Source organism: Eleginops maclovinus, chromosome 3 (assembly GCF_036324505.1).
Source record: "Eleginops maclovinus isolate JMC-PN-2008 ecotype Puerto Natales chromosome 3, JC_Emac_rtc_rv5, whole genome shotgun sequence".
Taxonomy (NCBI): domain Eukaryota; kingdom Metazoa; phylum Chordata; class Actinopteri; order Perciformes; family Eleginopidae; genus Eleginops; species Eleginops maclovinus.
The window spans coordinates 1,240,726-1,256,080 of NC_086351.1; the positions used below are offsets into that span (position 1 = coordinate 1,240,726).

A 15,355-nucleotide genomic window follows, 5' to 3' on the forward strand; every position below is an offset into this window, starting at 1 on the left:
ATTTAGATGGGAAACAATCAAACCAGGTGAGAAATTGCACAGCTAGGGGAAACGACACAAGACATCTGAAATGAGTGTGTGTTGAATCTTGTTGTAACACAAAGCAGCTGTTGATCAAATCAGGAAATATCTGATCAAAGAAAACAAGACCGAGTACTCATTTCTAGTTTCGCTCTTTGGCGTTTCACTATGGAAACTTTAGTTGGTTACACAAAAATCCTCAATCATGAAACAGGAAAACAAAAGCTGGATTTATTGGCAGCAACTTCCTCAGCTTTGGCGCTGGAAACGGTTCAGCATTTGGTTTGCGGCGTCACATCTGTTGGTGCTCGGTGGACTGTGATCAGCTGGAGACTCTTTGATGCTGCTTGGTGTTTTCAGCTGTTTGTTTCGGACCCTTTGTTTTTCATTAGCAGCTCGTTTACACACTTCCTGTACTTCTCTGATAATCACTTTATGAAGCAATGTGTCTTAAGAAGTTCTCTTTTATACCAACAGTCTGAGAACCCAAATATTCAATGCGCTGATTAGTTAAACGGTAAACTGATTACCTTGTTCTCGAGTGAGGGAACAATGGAGCGTGAGATGGGCCGGAGAATCAGAGCAGCGGAAGCGGTACTGCAGTCGCTTTACCGCACCGCTGTGACGAAAAGAGAGCTGAGCCAGAAGGCAAAACTCTCTGTCTACCGGGCCATCTTCGTTCCTACCTTCACCTATGGTCATGAAGGATGGGTCAGGACCGAAATGTGTGGGCCTTATCGCATTATACTTTTTGAATTTTCTGAGGGCTGATTCAAAATGGACCACAGGCCGCATTTGGCCCCCGGGCCGTAGTTTGAACACCCCTGATTCCCAACTTTTCGGCTGGTGAGCCCTGAGAATGACATTTTGACAACCAGGAAGTTTGTTAAAGAGGCTCTATCAAACTTTTTTTTTTTGGGGGGGGGGGGGGGGGGGTTCCCTTTCCTGTAGAGGGGTATATAAGTTTGAGTGCATGTAAACGGTCTACTGGGGCTAAAATCCCTGTTTTCTGTCATTGGACTCCTTTTGTTTTACTTTCAGAGTAAAGTGGTACAACACTCTACTGGCTAGCGCTCCAACACATTGTACATGATAGGCTAAGGGGCGGGACATCTCTGAGCAGTTGACCAATCACAACAGAGGCTGTATAAATAAGATCTGATTACCAAACTATATAGCATACTGTATAGTCGTGTTGCTTCAATTTGGCTGAACAAATCTAGAGATACAAGTCGGCCAATTTAAATTTAGGAATGATCTGATTAAATCATGTGTCTACCAATCCAACCAGTTATATTGTAGTGAGTGTTTGTCCTGAAATACTGAACAAAAAGTCCCTCAAACACGTTCTTGTTTCGCATCCTGCACATGCTGTTTATACCCAGATACGTTTTTGGCCAAAGAATGCTTTTTCCATGAAGCTTCAAACTGAATTTTTCCTCTCAATCCCAACAAGTGTTTGAAAATGAACATGGATGAATGTTTTAACTTCCAGACGTCTGCTCTTATTTTTCTGTCTTTGTAAGCGAAACGTCTGCCGTCTCCCCGCTCACCGGGCCCCTCGTGCTGGCGTGGGAGTCACAGGTGTTGAGTGATTTATGGCTTTAATTTACTTGATAGATTAAAATACGATATAGCAACACGCATACGGCCGTTAATTAGGATAACACAGCGAGGTCCTGATTCCCTTTAGTCTCTGGGCAGGGATACAGAAAGAGGATTATAAAAGTGTACCGTACTCAAGCAGACAAGTTTAAAGACTGTTATTTAAATGTGTTTTCAGCTGATTTCAACTCATTAAAAGGTGAGAACACATCGAATATTTGAAGTTAACAAGCTGAAAGGGTTGGTTCATGGATTTAAAAGCACTGTAATGTGTGGAAATGGTTAAAGTAGCAGCAGAGTTTACCTGCTTTACAAAAACAAACGTAGCATCTTTTCACAAACAATGCTAGTTTTGTAGGGACACCCAACCAAACCTAATGTCAGTTATAGTCATTTTAATAAGTTGACCTCATTATGATATAGAGGTGGTGATATAAAAACATGTTTCAGCTGGTTTAAAATCATTCAAATGTGATGAAACATCGTTTATTTTGAATAAACAAAGCAGATACTGGGTTACATTAGCTTAAAAACAACAACAGACTTAGCTTTTTTACCCCAAAGATGCTAGTTTTGTAAGCAGGACCAACCAAACCTAAAGCTTTATAAACAGTGAGGTCTCATTGTGAAATAGAGTTAGTTATTGCACAATGTGTTTTATCTACTTCATTAAAAGGGGATTAAACATTGTTTTTTTACCCTAACAATCAGAAACTGGGGATTAATGTGTGGAAAAGTTAGAATAGCAGCAAACAAAATGTCTTTCAACAGAACAGCAAACCTTTTTACACTTAATTGTTAGTTTTGAAGATACGCCCAACCCAAATAATGCACTTTACGCTCATTTTAGAGACCTTTTTCTTTAGGATGAGTGATTGAATTCACCTTCAAACAACCGTAAGCAGCTTTAACAGGATTTCTAGACACGTGCAACAAGGATTCTTTGAAGAAAAAGCTTCATTAATGCACTGAAACTCTTCAGGTGTGGGCCTGGAAGAGACGAGGACTTGGAGACAGGGTTTTATTTGGGGGGGGGGGGGGGTTGTTTGGAGCCTTTGTGGTGGCAGCTGATGGAGGCAGTTGAGGGGAACAGGTTGCTGCGTCTGTTAGGGCTCGTCTTGCTGCTCTTGACCTTCGACCTTCAGCTGTGACGGCTCCTGTGGCTGGGAGATGCCACGCTCAGGAGGGGTTGCAATACGATTGAAACCCCATATCCAGTGTTGGGGGGGGGGGGGGGGGGGGGCGGGGTAACGCGCTACAGAGTAATCAGATTACACGAGTCTGTGACGCAGTGATGTAACAGCACTCCTGTCTGGTTTTGCACACACAGGCTTTCATCTCATGGCACTACTTATGATGTTGTTCATGACGTTTAGGGGCTCTGATATTTGTATTTGGTTTTGCTTTTGTTTGCTCTGTGTGATTTGGGGCGATAATACAATTGCAATTTGATTTGATTTAAGCACGAAATGATCTCGTTACTTGCATTTTTCGATTCCCTGCATGATGGGAGGACAGTAGCCTGAGGAGACGGAGCAGAAACGTCAGACTTGCATAGCAGAGATAAACAGTTGCAGCAAACATCGTGGAGGGAATGTTGTCTGACTCCACGGTGGAAACGGCAGCTTTCCGAAACCTACTGAGCGAGATACCTGGACTGGGTCCTGCCGCCATCAGACAGGAACACTGAGCTAAAAGGATTCAGAGGTCTTGTGTTCATGATTGTCCTTATTAGATTACGGGTTTGTGCAGAGCCGGGCATAAATGAGGTTTAACTTTATATTGTTATTTGTGTTTTGATTTATGGTGCATCTCAGATGAGTAATCCAAAAGTAATGTAATCTATTACGGTACCACTTTACAGTAAGACTACCCTGATAAAGGGTTTAGTTTGTAATTCATTTATTAATCAGGTTGTGAACACTTTATAAATCATTAATCAGCTTTAATAACACAAGACAATAAACAGGGCCACTGTGACCGGCTGCTTGCCAAATAGTGAGCCCACATGTCTCTGTACTGCTCAGCCTTATATTGGCTACTTGGCTTAAGAGATGCCAAGAAACATCAAGATGGATGGGGGGAGAATCACTTCAGTGAACAACAGATGCTGGCTGAGGAAGAAGAGGGAGGAAGCTAGGTAGCCAATATAAGGCTTAGTCATCTTGCCAAATAGTGAGCCGGGTTGAAGTATGGAAACTATGTTAGAACTGGTTTATCAATGATTAATAAAGTGTTTACAACCTAATTATGAACCTTTTATGAAGCCTTTATAGGGGTAGTCTTATTGTAAAGTGATACCATAGGTATCCCAACACAGAACAAAAGCAGAATCTTCATCAAACATCTTCATCATACGTATAAACAAGTTCCAGAAGCTGTTACAGCGGCCCTAATATCAATTCATAACGACATAAAATCCTCTCTTTCATCAGATTAATTTGTGGATGGACGCTTAAAAACAATACCTACGCTCCTTACATCCTTTCTGTCTTTCTCTGAAGGAATTATTTGAGTATTTATTTCATGACAACCTGTTGGTGGTCTTAAATGAAGAGTTAAAGCCTAAAGACGTCGGAGGAAAAGGTTTCTGTTAGATCCTGATAAGATAAGATAAACCTCCATCAAACCCCCCGTGGGAGAACTCACCAGTCAAAGCAGCAACAGCAATCAGAGTGAGGGTGCGGATTTAAATGGAAGTCAATGGGTGAAAATGGGCTGTGAATTTGTCTGATCCTCTTCAGTCTCTTTGGGATCGTCTAACGGGAAATATTTACTGTATCGGTGTTCCTGTGTGTGTCGAAGGTGTCGATTAACGAGAAGCCCGGCCGGGTTCAAACCACACTTGTTGGTCTGGAGGCTCCGGTTGGATAATGTGTGCATGCATATTGTGAGCTTTATTATTCTCTTTGTCAAGACCGGGACAATAATGTGCTCGCAGTAAAGCCACACCAGAGAAAAAGCTTTGTCATTTCTTTATTATTCTCCCCGTCTTTGAGGGGGAGGCAGATTTGCATAATCAGGGTATTCACTGTCAAACCCTTGAAAGCATATCGTGTTTACTCAAAAACCTATTAGTCGTTTAGTACAAATACAAAGTACCGAATAAGCTCGTCTTCAACAAAACCTCTGGAGTTTGTCTTTGTGGCGGCGCACCTTTGCACGCAGAGACAGATGTGTTGTGGATGGATGATGGGGAAGGCTTCTGTGTTTCCTTTCATCATTACAAACATTTGCAATCTGTGTGGAAATAGTTCAAGCTAAACGTCTTAGCGTTCAACAAACTACACTTCAGGGACATTGACCCAACATCTTTACGCTACAGTTGCTAGTTTTGTACGTTCGCCCGACCTAACCCAATGCAGTTTATGGTCATTTTAAAGACCTTTACCCTAATATGAGTTCTTGATTTCACCTTAAAACAACCTTTAGCGGCTTTAATGAGATTTCCAGACACGTAAAACAAGTATTCTGAGAAGGAAAGGGAAGAGGAGGTCTTAGAGATGCATAGACAGGGTTGTATTTAAGGGGGTTTAGGGGGGCAGAACCTCTGGATGCTGTCATTGTGGTGGTGCACCTTTGCACACAGCAACAGATCTGTGTGTGTGCAGCTTCGTGGATGATGCAGGGCGCTGTTACTTAAAGGTTTCTGTGTTTCCTTTCAACATAAATACACTTGCCTCCGGGCACAGGAGCCGCTTCCTCTCAGCGCTTTGTTAACGGAGAGAGAGAGAGAGAGAGAGAGAATAGATATCTTTCTGTGCCTCCCCCACCTCTCCTCGGTGCCCGATCCCCACCACCAGCACCACACAGTCTTGGCCGACGCTCGTCTCAGGAAGAGCGGAGGTAGGCTCACAGATCCCTGTTTCAGGCTTCAGGCCAACACCCTGTGTTCTACATCGGGGGGTGGGGGCAGCCGTGCACATGGACGACGAATGTGGATGGTGAGCGGGTGGAAAAACCTGGATAAGGTCCTGAAAGATAAAGCCTTTTGTCCACATAGTGTCTGGCAGGAAGGACCTGCAGAGCCGACGACATCTTGACAACGCATCACGATGTCGCAACGGACGAGCATCGCCTCCTTTGCCTTTAACTTTTGCTCTCACACTTTTTCTGAACGAGCTTCACAGTCTGACCGCCGTAGAGCGAGGAGGAGGATTCCTGTGCAGCGATAAAAGTCATCAGTATTCAGTCTCGATCTAGACTAATTTGCTTTACAGTTTTTGTTATAGTAGCTTCAAACCCAAAGTCAAGGCCAAAAACAAAGCAAGCTTTTTCTCCAATTTTGACCGTGACGTCAATGGCAGTTTTCTAAAAGGTTGAAATGTTTTTAAAGAGTCCTCTCCTGCTGATGTTCAGGTGTATATCAGTATGTAGTGTCTCTACTTTAAAGAGTCCTCTCCTGCTGATGTTCAGGTGTATATCAGTATGTAGTGTCTCTACTTTAAAGAGTCCTCTCCTGCTGATGTTCAGGTGTATATCAGTATGTAGTGTCTCTACTTTAAAGAGTCCTCTCCTGCTGATGTTCAGGTGTATATCAGTATGTAGTGTCTCTACTTTAAAGAGTCCTCTCCTGCTGATGTTCAGGTGTATATCAGTATGTAGTGTCTCTACTTTAAAGAGTCCTCTCCTGCTGATGTTCAGGTGTATATCAGTATGTAGTGTCTCTACTTTAAAGAGTCCTCTCCTGCTGATGTTCAGGTGTATATCAGTATGTAGTGTCTCTACTTTAAAGAGTCCTCTCCTGATGATGTTCAGGTGTATATCAGTATGTAGAGTCTCTACTTTAAAGAGTTCTCTCCTGCTGATGTTCAGGTGTATATCAGTATGTAGAGTCTCTACTTTAAAGAGTCCTCTCCTGCTGATGTTCAGGTGTATATCAGTATGTAGTGTCTCTACTTTAAAGAGTCCTCTCCTGATGATGTTCAGGTGTATATCAGTATGTAGAGTCTCTACTTTAAAGAGTCCTCTCCTGCTGATGTTCAGGTGTATATCAGTATGTAGAGTCTCTACTTTAAAGAGTCTTCTCCTGCTGATGTTCAGGTGTATATCAGTATGTAGTGTCTCTACTTTAAAGAGTCCTCTCCTGCTGATGTTCAGGTGTATATCAGTATGTAGTGTCTCTACTTTAAAGAGTCCTCTCCTGCTGATGTTCAGGTGTATATCAGTATGTAGTGTCTCTACTTTAAAGAGTCCTCTCCTGCTGATATTCAATCTATTGGAGGCGTTTCAGGCGGTGAGTGTGTGGGAGAGAAACTCTGTCGAGGGATTTTAGCCTCTGCAGACCATTTACATGCACAGAAACCACTACAACACACAACAGGAGAGGGAAAACACCCTAAAAGCAGAACAGGGCTCCTATTCTCCTAAAGACCCGGCTCTTAGACCATTTTCTGCCGCCTCTGTGTTTGTTGTAAATGTAATTGTGTCCTCAGCGCTCTGAAATCAGGACTGTTGTCTTTATTTTTCCATCCGCGGGCAGATTTCCTGCCCCTGATCAACAAACGGGAGTCCATATCTGTAGTGCCCTCCCCGCTCACATTTATCCATATAAGCTACTGCCTCAAGACCTAATGGGCTCTAGGAATTCCTGCCCCATGTTTAACCCGTTGCTGTCCGGGCGCAGATATGCGTCGTGTTGTATGGAAACTCAATGACACAACTGTTTAGCAGACTCTCGGCCTCTCGTTTCCCACACTCCCTCCCTGGGCCCCCTCGGAGATTTCAAGGTCAGGAAAGGGCCCGGGCCGGGACTCATTCCTTGGGAAGTGAATCCACTGTCGCTAACGGTCACAGACGGAGGCTCTGTCCTCTACAACAGTCCTCTCTGCACACATCCAGGCTGGGGGGGGGGGGCGGATTACATGCTGAGGTACATTAACTGTACCAGAGTACTTGTTCTTTTCTTGAGTATATCAATGTTATACTACTGTGTACTTTTACTCCACTACATTTATTTAACCCCTTTAGTTGCTAGGCAGATTAGGATGAATGATGGTAAATATAATCCCTTAAATCAGACTGTAGTTCACCTGCAGTAAATCCAGCAGCTACCCTGCAGTATACAAAGCCATTAGAACTAGCTGCACCTTTACCAGCTCTGAGAACACTTTAATGATCAATCATTATAAAACATATCAGAGATATTATTCTGAAATGGACCAATCAGACAATGACTACTTTTACTGTCGCAACTTTAAGTACATTTAGAGGAGAGTACTTTCTACTTTCACTGGAGGAACATTTAGAATACTTTCACTGTGACAGAGTATTCCTACACTCTGGTACTTCTACTTTACTCAAGAACAAGACCTGAGTACTTCTACTTTACTCAAGTACAAGATCTGAGTACTTCTACTTTACTCAAGTACAAGACCTGAGTACTTCTACTTTAGTCAAGTACAAGACCTGAGTACTTCTACTTTACTCAAGTACAAGACCTGAGTACTTCTACTTTACTCAAGTACAAGATCTGAGTACTTCTACTTTACTCAAGTACAAGACCTGAGTACTTCTACTTTACTCAAGTACAAGATCTGAGTACTTCTACTTTACTCAAGTACAAGACCTGAGTACTTCTACTTTACTCAAGTACAAGACCTGAGTACTTCTACTTTACTCAAGTACAAGACCTGAGTACTTCTACTTTACTCAAGTACAAGATCTGAGTACTTCTACTTTACTCAAGTACAAGACCTGAGTACTTCTACTTTACTCAAGTACAAGATCTGAGTACTTCTACTTTACTCAAGTACAAGATCTGAGTACTTCTACTTTACTCAAGTACAAGACCTGAGTACTTCTACTTTACTCAAGTACAAGATCTGAGTACTTCTACTTTTCTCAAGTACAAGGTCTGAGTACTTCTACTTTACTCAAATACAAGATCTGAGTACTTCTACTTTACTCAAGTACAATATCTGAGTAGTTCTACTTTACTCAAGTACAAGACCTGAGTACTTCTACTTTACTCAAGTACAAGACCTGAGTACTTCTACTTTTAGTCAAGTACAAGATCTGAGTACTTCTACTTTACTCAAGAACAAGATCTGAGTACTTCTACTTTTACTCAAGTACAAGATCTGAGTACTTCTACTTTACTCAAGTACAAGACCTGAGTACTTCTACTTTTCCCAGAGATCAGATCAGTAAGGATTTGATTTCCATAGCTTCGGACGGAGGAGTCATTTTAAAATCCACTGTAGAGAGTTTGGTCCGAGGGGCACGAGACATTACCGGTTTGTTGAACTCTCCGACAGCTGAGTATGTGTGTGTGTGTGTGTGTGTGTGTGTGTGTGTGTGTGTGTGTGTGTGTGTGTGTGTGTGTGTGTGTGTGTGTGTGTGTGTGTGTGTGTGTGTGTGTGTGTGGATTTCAGGGGAGGGGAGAGGAGAGGAGGGAGGGGCCTTGAAGGGTCCAGTGGAACAAAAGGTATGTTGGCAGCTGCCATCCCACTGCCAGCAGCTCATGATCCAAATGGAGGATGTATACACACACACACACACACACACACACACACACACACACACACACACACACACACACACACACACACACACACACACACACACACACACACACACACACACGTCATACAGATTCAGTTTATTTATTGTAATATAGATTTTCTTGTTTTGTCGTTGGTTTTGTACGATTGGATAACATTATGAAAAATATCCTAGATGTCTCGTTCAACTCCAAACCAATCAATTAACAATCATTTAAACTGAATAAAATCAGCAAATCCTCACATTTCAGAACCTGGAATCAGAGGCTGTTGCTGTTTACCCCTGATGAATGATTCATCGTCAATCCAAATGTCATTTTCACTTTGAATAATCATCGTCTAAGCTCCTAAACACAGTGAACATACATTCCCATAAGGTGTTGTCTGTACTTCCCTGTGATCAATGAAACGATACTCATAGTTTGGAGAGGCTGATAATGGATGATCTTAATTATAAAGTATTGGAAAGAAACCAAAGACAAATGGCTGCGATTCAAAGCTAAAAGGGTTTCTTTCTTTCAAACCGTCTCTCAGATAACACGAGCACTTTGCCGTTGTCTCCTGAGGGGACTTATTAACAGCCCAGTTTGACCATTATGACATTTAATAGACTTCATGACGACCCGATTGATCGTGAAAAGCATTGACAGATCAGTCAATGATGGAGGTAAGTGTACGTAATCTGTGGTAAATGGGCTGAATGGTGCTTTTTAAAGAGCCCAACAACAAGCACCTCGATTGCCTTCGCAGACACTGATGAATTGGTGGCAGTTGCTGAAGGCATATTAGGGCAAAGGGTGACCTGGGAGGGGTTTCAGGGGGGTAGGGTTAGTGAAGGGTGGGGGGGTGGGTGAGAAGGGTAATTTGGGGCGTCCAGAGTGAGGCGTTCCTCCAGCAGTTGTCACTTTTGCAGCAGGCGGTGACACATGTGCCGTCGGACCCTCGCTCTCGTCAGGACTGTAAACCCCCTCTGAGATCCTTCACTGGAATATCCCGAGCTTTTCTTCAGATTAACTCGCCTCGATCAAGACTTGTTCCTCTGCGCGTGTGTGTGTGTGTGTCAGAGCACTTCCATAGCGTCTTTTGGCATCTCTAATCTTTGACGGTAAGAGTGACATTGCAACTCTTAAGCGTGTTTATATATGTGTGTGTGTGTGTGTGTGTGTGTGTGTGTGTGTGTTTCCACTAATGTAATTGCTTTTTGCCACTTGGCTTGAAACCTTGATTGCTTTCGAGAGAAAATGTCATTCTTGACGGCCGTATTTAAGTGTTTTAATATCTTATCCTTTGGTTTAAACGGACATGTTGGGCGACTAAGGCTCAGGGTGTCACTCCACCAATCAGAGGGCCATGGTTTGATCTCCCCAGCTCCTTTTACTCAACATGTCGGAGTGTCCTTGGGCGAGAAACTTAACCCCAAGTTGCTCCTGTAGGTATTGAAGTGTCTGTCTCTTAGTGGCTTTTTTTTCCGAGGCCTAGATTGAAGCCGAAGCACAAGACAGGGCCTCCAAAAGTTCTGTTTCGGATCTCGAATCAGGGTTAGTGGGTTGCTCTGCTGGCGCCTCTCAGGACTTTTGCGAGGGAGATATGGGGGAGATAGTGCGAGGTGACTTGCTGTGTGGACTGTCTTCCATCATCAGCCGCCGAGCTGACACCTTCCCAAGCCCCAAAAAATCTACTGAGAGAAATCGTCTCCAGATTGGACGGGGAGGGGGGGGGGTCCGCTGGGGAGATTTATGGTGGATGGCTTGTGTTGTCGTGCTGCTCACACCTGTTCCTTTTCTCTCTGGAATTGAAGGCTTACGCGGCCATTGCTGTGTCGAGTGAGCGCCCTTGACACCTGCTAACACCGTGTTGTGTTCTTTATAGGACTGCGACCAGGGATCGACTAATCTCAGGGTCTTTAAAACGTCTATCTGAGTTTCTTTAGGACCGAGGGGATGTCGTTTTAAGTCCAAAACACAACGATATTCACCGGGATAGTCTATCTGAGTTTCTAAAAGTGTTTTAAACCTTGTTTTTTCAGTCCAAAACCCCAAATATTCACTGGAATTATGATAAAAAAAGACTTCACATAAGAATTATTTACAATTATTGATTCATCGTGCGGTCCATACGAGTTTCTAAAAGTCCAACGTGTTAAAAAAACTAAAATATTCACTGGAATTATGATTAAAAACAACACAACGAATGAATATTCTATCATTTCTTATTATGCAGATTACTTGTTGGACACTCGTTTGGTCTATGAAATGTCTAAGGACGTTTCTCTAATTCTAATTGTTGTTTTCCAGTCAAAAACCCGGATATATTGACTTAAATATGAGACAAAATGGACATATGAAAGGCTGAAAATGTAATTTACTGCTGTTCTTGTATGAGAAATAACTATTAATTGATCAAGTGGCTGCCTGATCTTTCTGTGATCAATTCAAAAGCTTCAGAGCTCAGGGTTTTCCTTTACCTTGTTGTTTGCTATGTCTTTTCAAAGCCTAACAGAAGGTAAACAGCAGGAAGTTGTTTATCCCTGTTCAGTCGCCTCGAGGTACAGGAGAGAGCAGCCTTATCTTCATTTCCTTTCTTAAGAAATGCTCTGCCTGCCTCTATATCCACTACAACAAATCTCCAAAGTGTATAGGATTACTCTCACATCCAGCATGTGAGCGATAAATCCCCTCGATGCCGCTCGCCGTTCTCCAGACGCCGGCGTTTAATTGTGACATGATGACAGAAAATGAGTTTTCTTGAGGCGAGTCAATCTCTCGGCGCGTTTATAACACGGTTACGCGCGCGCCTGTTCCTGCAGGTTTATTGGTTTGCAGAGTTGCCTGGCCACATATCTTACTTACTTAACAGTTAGTGGGGGAATACAACACGATTTGAAACAACAGCATTCCTCCTCCCACTCACCTGCATGCATGAGAATAACCCCGATAGTGCGGGAGATAAGCGGCTATATTTAAGCGTCTGATCTTGGACCCTCCCCGCGAGGCCTTATTGATGAGAACGTGTTCGACTGGTGATGGCAAACTTTCCAACACATGCAGACGCCGCCGTGCACGCCCTCTGTCCTCCAGTGTCACATTGATGTCGTCAGTGTTTTTGTCTAGAGGGCTTTTGTTCTTCCCCCGTCACAGACCTTTTGTGTTTGAAGACTTAAGACGATGGGAAAGGGAGGAGACCTGTCTTAGAAAGCATTCCTAAACACTGTACTGCAATTGTAGGATTAGGGTTATGGAATACAAATAAGGACCTATAAGCAAGCAGCAGTTTTCATGGCTCCTGTACATACGGTAACTTCTACTTTTTTACAAACTCTGTGCACATACAGTCATGAGGAACCTTTGCTAGAGCTGACGTCCGTTCTGATTCTGATTCGACTCAGGACTGCAGTCTGGGATTATTTCCTATTTTTAATAAACAGTAGATTGTTTCTTTGGTTTAAAATGTTCCAGAAGCCCTAGGAAGCACGTCCACATGTGAAGTTTTGTTCATCTAAGAACCCAAAACTCACAGATATTCAATTACCAATCATAGGACAGCAGAACAAATTTGAAGTCTGATTGGTATTCTTGCTTTATAAGTGGCTTTAAAGCAAGAATCCCAATTTCCTGTCCATTATTTACTTTACAAAGTTAATGGATGGCAGTTTTTCTCAGACATATAAGCATCTGATTGAATCATTTTGGGTGCAGGAAGACATTGCATGAATCAGAAGGAATGATCATTGAGATATCCACCCTACACCGAGGCAGGACCAGCAGCTGTTGCTGGGATTGAACCTGTGGACTTTAACAGTCTGTAAAAAAACACACGACCACCCACCGACACGGACAGCTGTAGCTCTACCTGATCCCCCCCCCTCTGGCTTCTTGGATTGAGTGCTACGGTTTAATGGAATGGAATTAAGTTACAATCCAAAGAAAATGCTCCGTTTTCAGGAGAATGTTGTCTGTTTTTCTTTCTAGCCTCTGGTCCGTTCTGCTTTATATTGCTGCTCTGCGCTCTATTGCTGAAAAAGTTAGGAAGATGTTACAATCTACAAGGGGTCCTACCATGCTTTGTGGGGGTCTCTCTGTGTGATAGAGGTTTTTCTGTACGTAAATGTTCAGCAATAAGAGCAGAGTGGGCTCTGATGTTAAACAAACAGTGACTTTGATCAGTTTCAGCTTCTTAAAGACGAGGAATTTGCTGCTTCTCTCGGTTGTATATCAGTTTGCTTTTAATATTATGGGACTATTTGGACAAAAAAGTCCATTTAGGTTCTGAGAAATGATCATTACTTCTCCTTTTGCTGGTGGATTATGCAAGTGAACCACTGCTGTCTGTGAAATCTACGGACAGGACTGGGAACCAATTGCTGTTTGGAAGAGACAAAACAAACAACTTGAAGACATTTTGTACAGTAGCCTCGGGGTTGAATCAGTTGCTTGAATCTCTGCCAGGTGAGCTGCCAACAATTACTATTGAACAGAGGTCTCTCCCTGTCGCACCGTTGCACCGTATCCTCTGATCACCTCCACCTCTCTCAGGCTTGGGTGTAACTCTTTCTGTGTGGCAGTGATGTCACCCGACAGGTCAGACCGCATCGTCCGGCCCGGTGATGAAGGCAAACAAGTCTCAGAGTCAACAACACGGCAAACTCACGGCATTGTGTGACCTGCCAACACGTCCTCAGTGCTCCACATGCTTCCTGAGCCGCTGGACAAAAGGCCTCTGTGTGTACGCTCACATGGACGTGCATGGCTTTATTATCGGGTGAATGCAAGGTTTAAAGGCTTCATTGTCATATGCAAAGCTACAGTGTGGTTAGGATCTTAATTCACAGGCTCCTCCAACGACGAAAGCATTAATACAAACTATAGAAAGAGTGCACGAGAATACTGTGCAAGCAGTGCATGAGAAATGAAACACTGCTTATTGTTATAATAGATAAATATGTCGAGGTGTGAACCAGCCTCGGGGCTCCGAGTGGATAAGTGACAGCTAGGGCGCCCCGTGTTAAACGAGTGGGTGTGTGTTGTTTGTTGTTGTTGTTGTGTGTGTGTGTGTGTGTGTGTGTGTGTGTGTGTGTGTGTGTGTGTGTGTGTGTGTGTGTGTGTGTGTGTGTGTGTGTGTGTGTGTGTGTCTGTGTGTGTGTGTCTGTGTGTGTGTGTCTGTGTGTGTGTGTGTGTGTGTGTGTGTGTGTACGTGCTCCTGCAGTATTGACGGCGGCCCGGCAGCGTGGGTGTGATTCACGAGCACAGATCTCCCCCCCCCCCCCCTCCTAAGCACCACCACCTCAGAAGTGCTGCCCTTGCACTGCATCAGCCCCCCACCTCTCCAAAAGACTCACCCATGATTGGTTAAGAGGAGGAGGAGGGAAGGAGGAGAGGGGTGGGGGGGTAGATCATATTCCACTGCCAGGGTTGGCAGCGCACAGGCACAAGCTTTAGATGTACAGCCAGCAGCTCCTTCCCCTCCTCCACTATTTGTCACGACCCCCCCCCCCCCCCCTCTTCACTCCACCTGCTGATGCTTCTGCCACAATATCAGCCATAGGGTTTTGTTGATATGGTCAAGATGCATGCTGGGTAACTGAAGTGCAGCGCTCCGCGTGTCCGATGGTTGCCCGGGAACATTCAGCAACAGGCTGTAAATATCAGCCTCAAGGTTGGGCCTCGCTGGGTCCGGTGAGGGAATTCAGAGGCCCGATAACACGCCAGTAACAACCCCCCCCCCCCCCCCCCCACACACACACACACACAACTCCCCCATCCCCATATGAGGAAAGAGCCACCCTCTTGTCTCCACCTTTTAAAAGCTGATTCATACTTTCTCTGCCCTCCCTTTGATGCTGGTGAACTGCGCATGACCTTTGGCATTAATGATGAACCTCTAGAAGTGATACTGCAGCAACTCAGACGTATGTCTCTACTTTAAAGAGTCCTCTCTGCTGATGATCAGGTGTATATCAGTATGTAGTGTCTCTACTTTAAAGAGTCCTCTCCTGCTGATGTTCAGGTGTATATCAGTATGTAGAGTCTCTACTTTAAAGAGTCCTCTCCTGCTGATGTTCAGGTGTATATCAGTATGTAGTCTCTACTTTAAAGAGTCCTCTCCTGCTGATGTTCAGGTGTATATCAGTATGTAGAGTCTCTACTTTAAAGAGTCCTCTCCTGCTGATGTTCAGGTGTATATCAGTATGTAGAGTCTCTACTTTAAAGAGTCCTCTCCTGCTGATG

At 43.8% G+C, this 15,355-nt stretch overlaps 1 protein-coding gene across 9 annotated transcripts in view; it reads left to right on the forward strand.

Moving 5' to 3' along the window:
• Positions 1–15,355, forward strand: part of mef2d (myocyte enhancer factor 2d) — a 106,382-nt gene that overhangs the window by 19,297 nt on the left and 71,730 nt on the right. The window contains exon 1 of one of the 9 annotated variants that reach the window (XM_063880072.1): positions 10,055–10,236. The exons of the other annotated variants lie outside the window; for them this stretch is intronic. The gene's annotated coding sequence lies outside the window, so the exon portion shown is untranslated. Of the gene's footprint in view, positions 1–10,054; positions 10,237–15,355 lie in introns of those variants that run through there. 9 annotated transcript variants of the gene reach the window in all.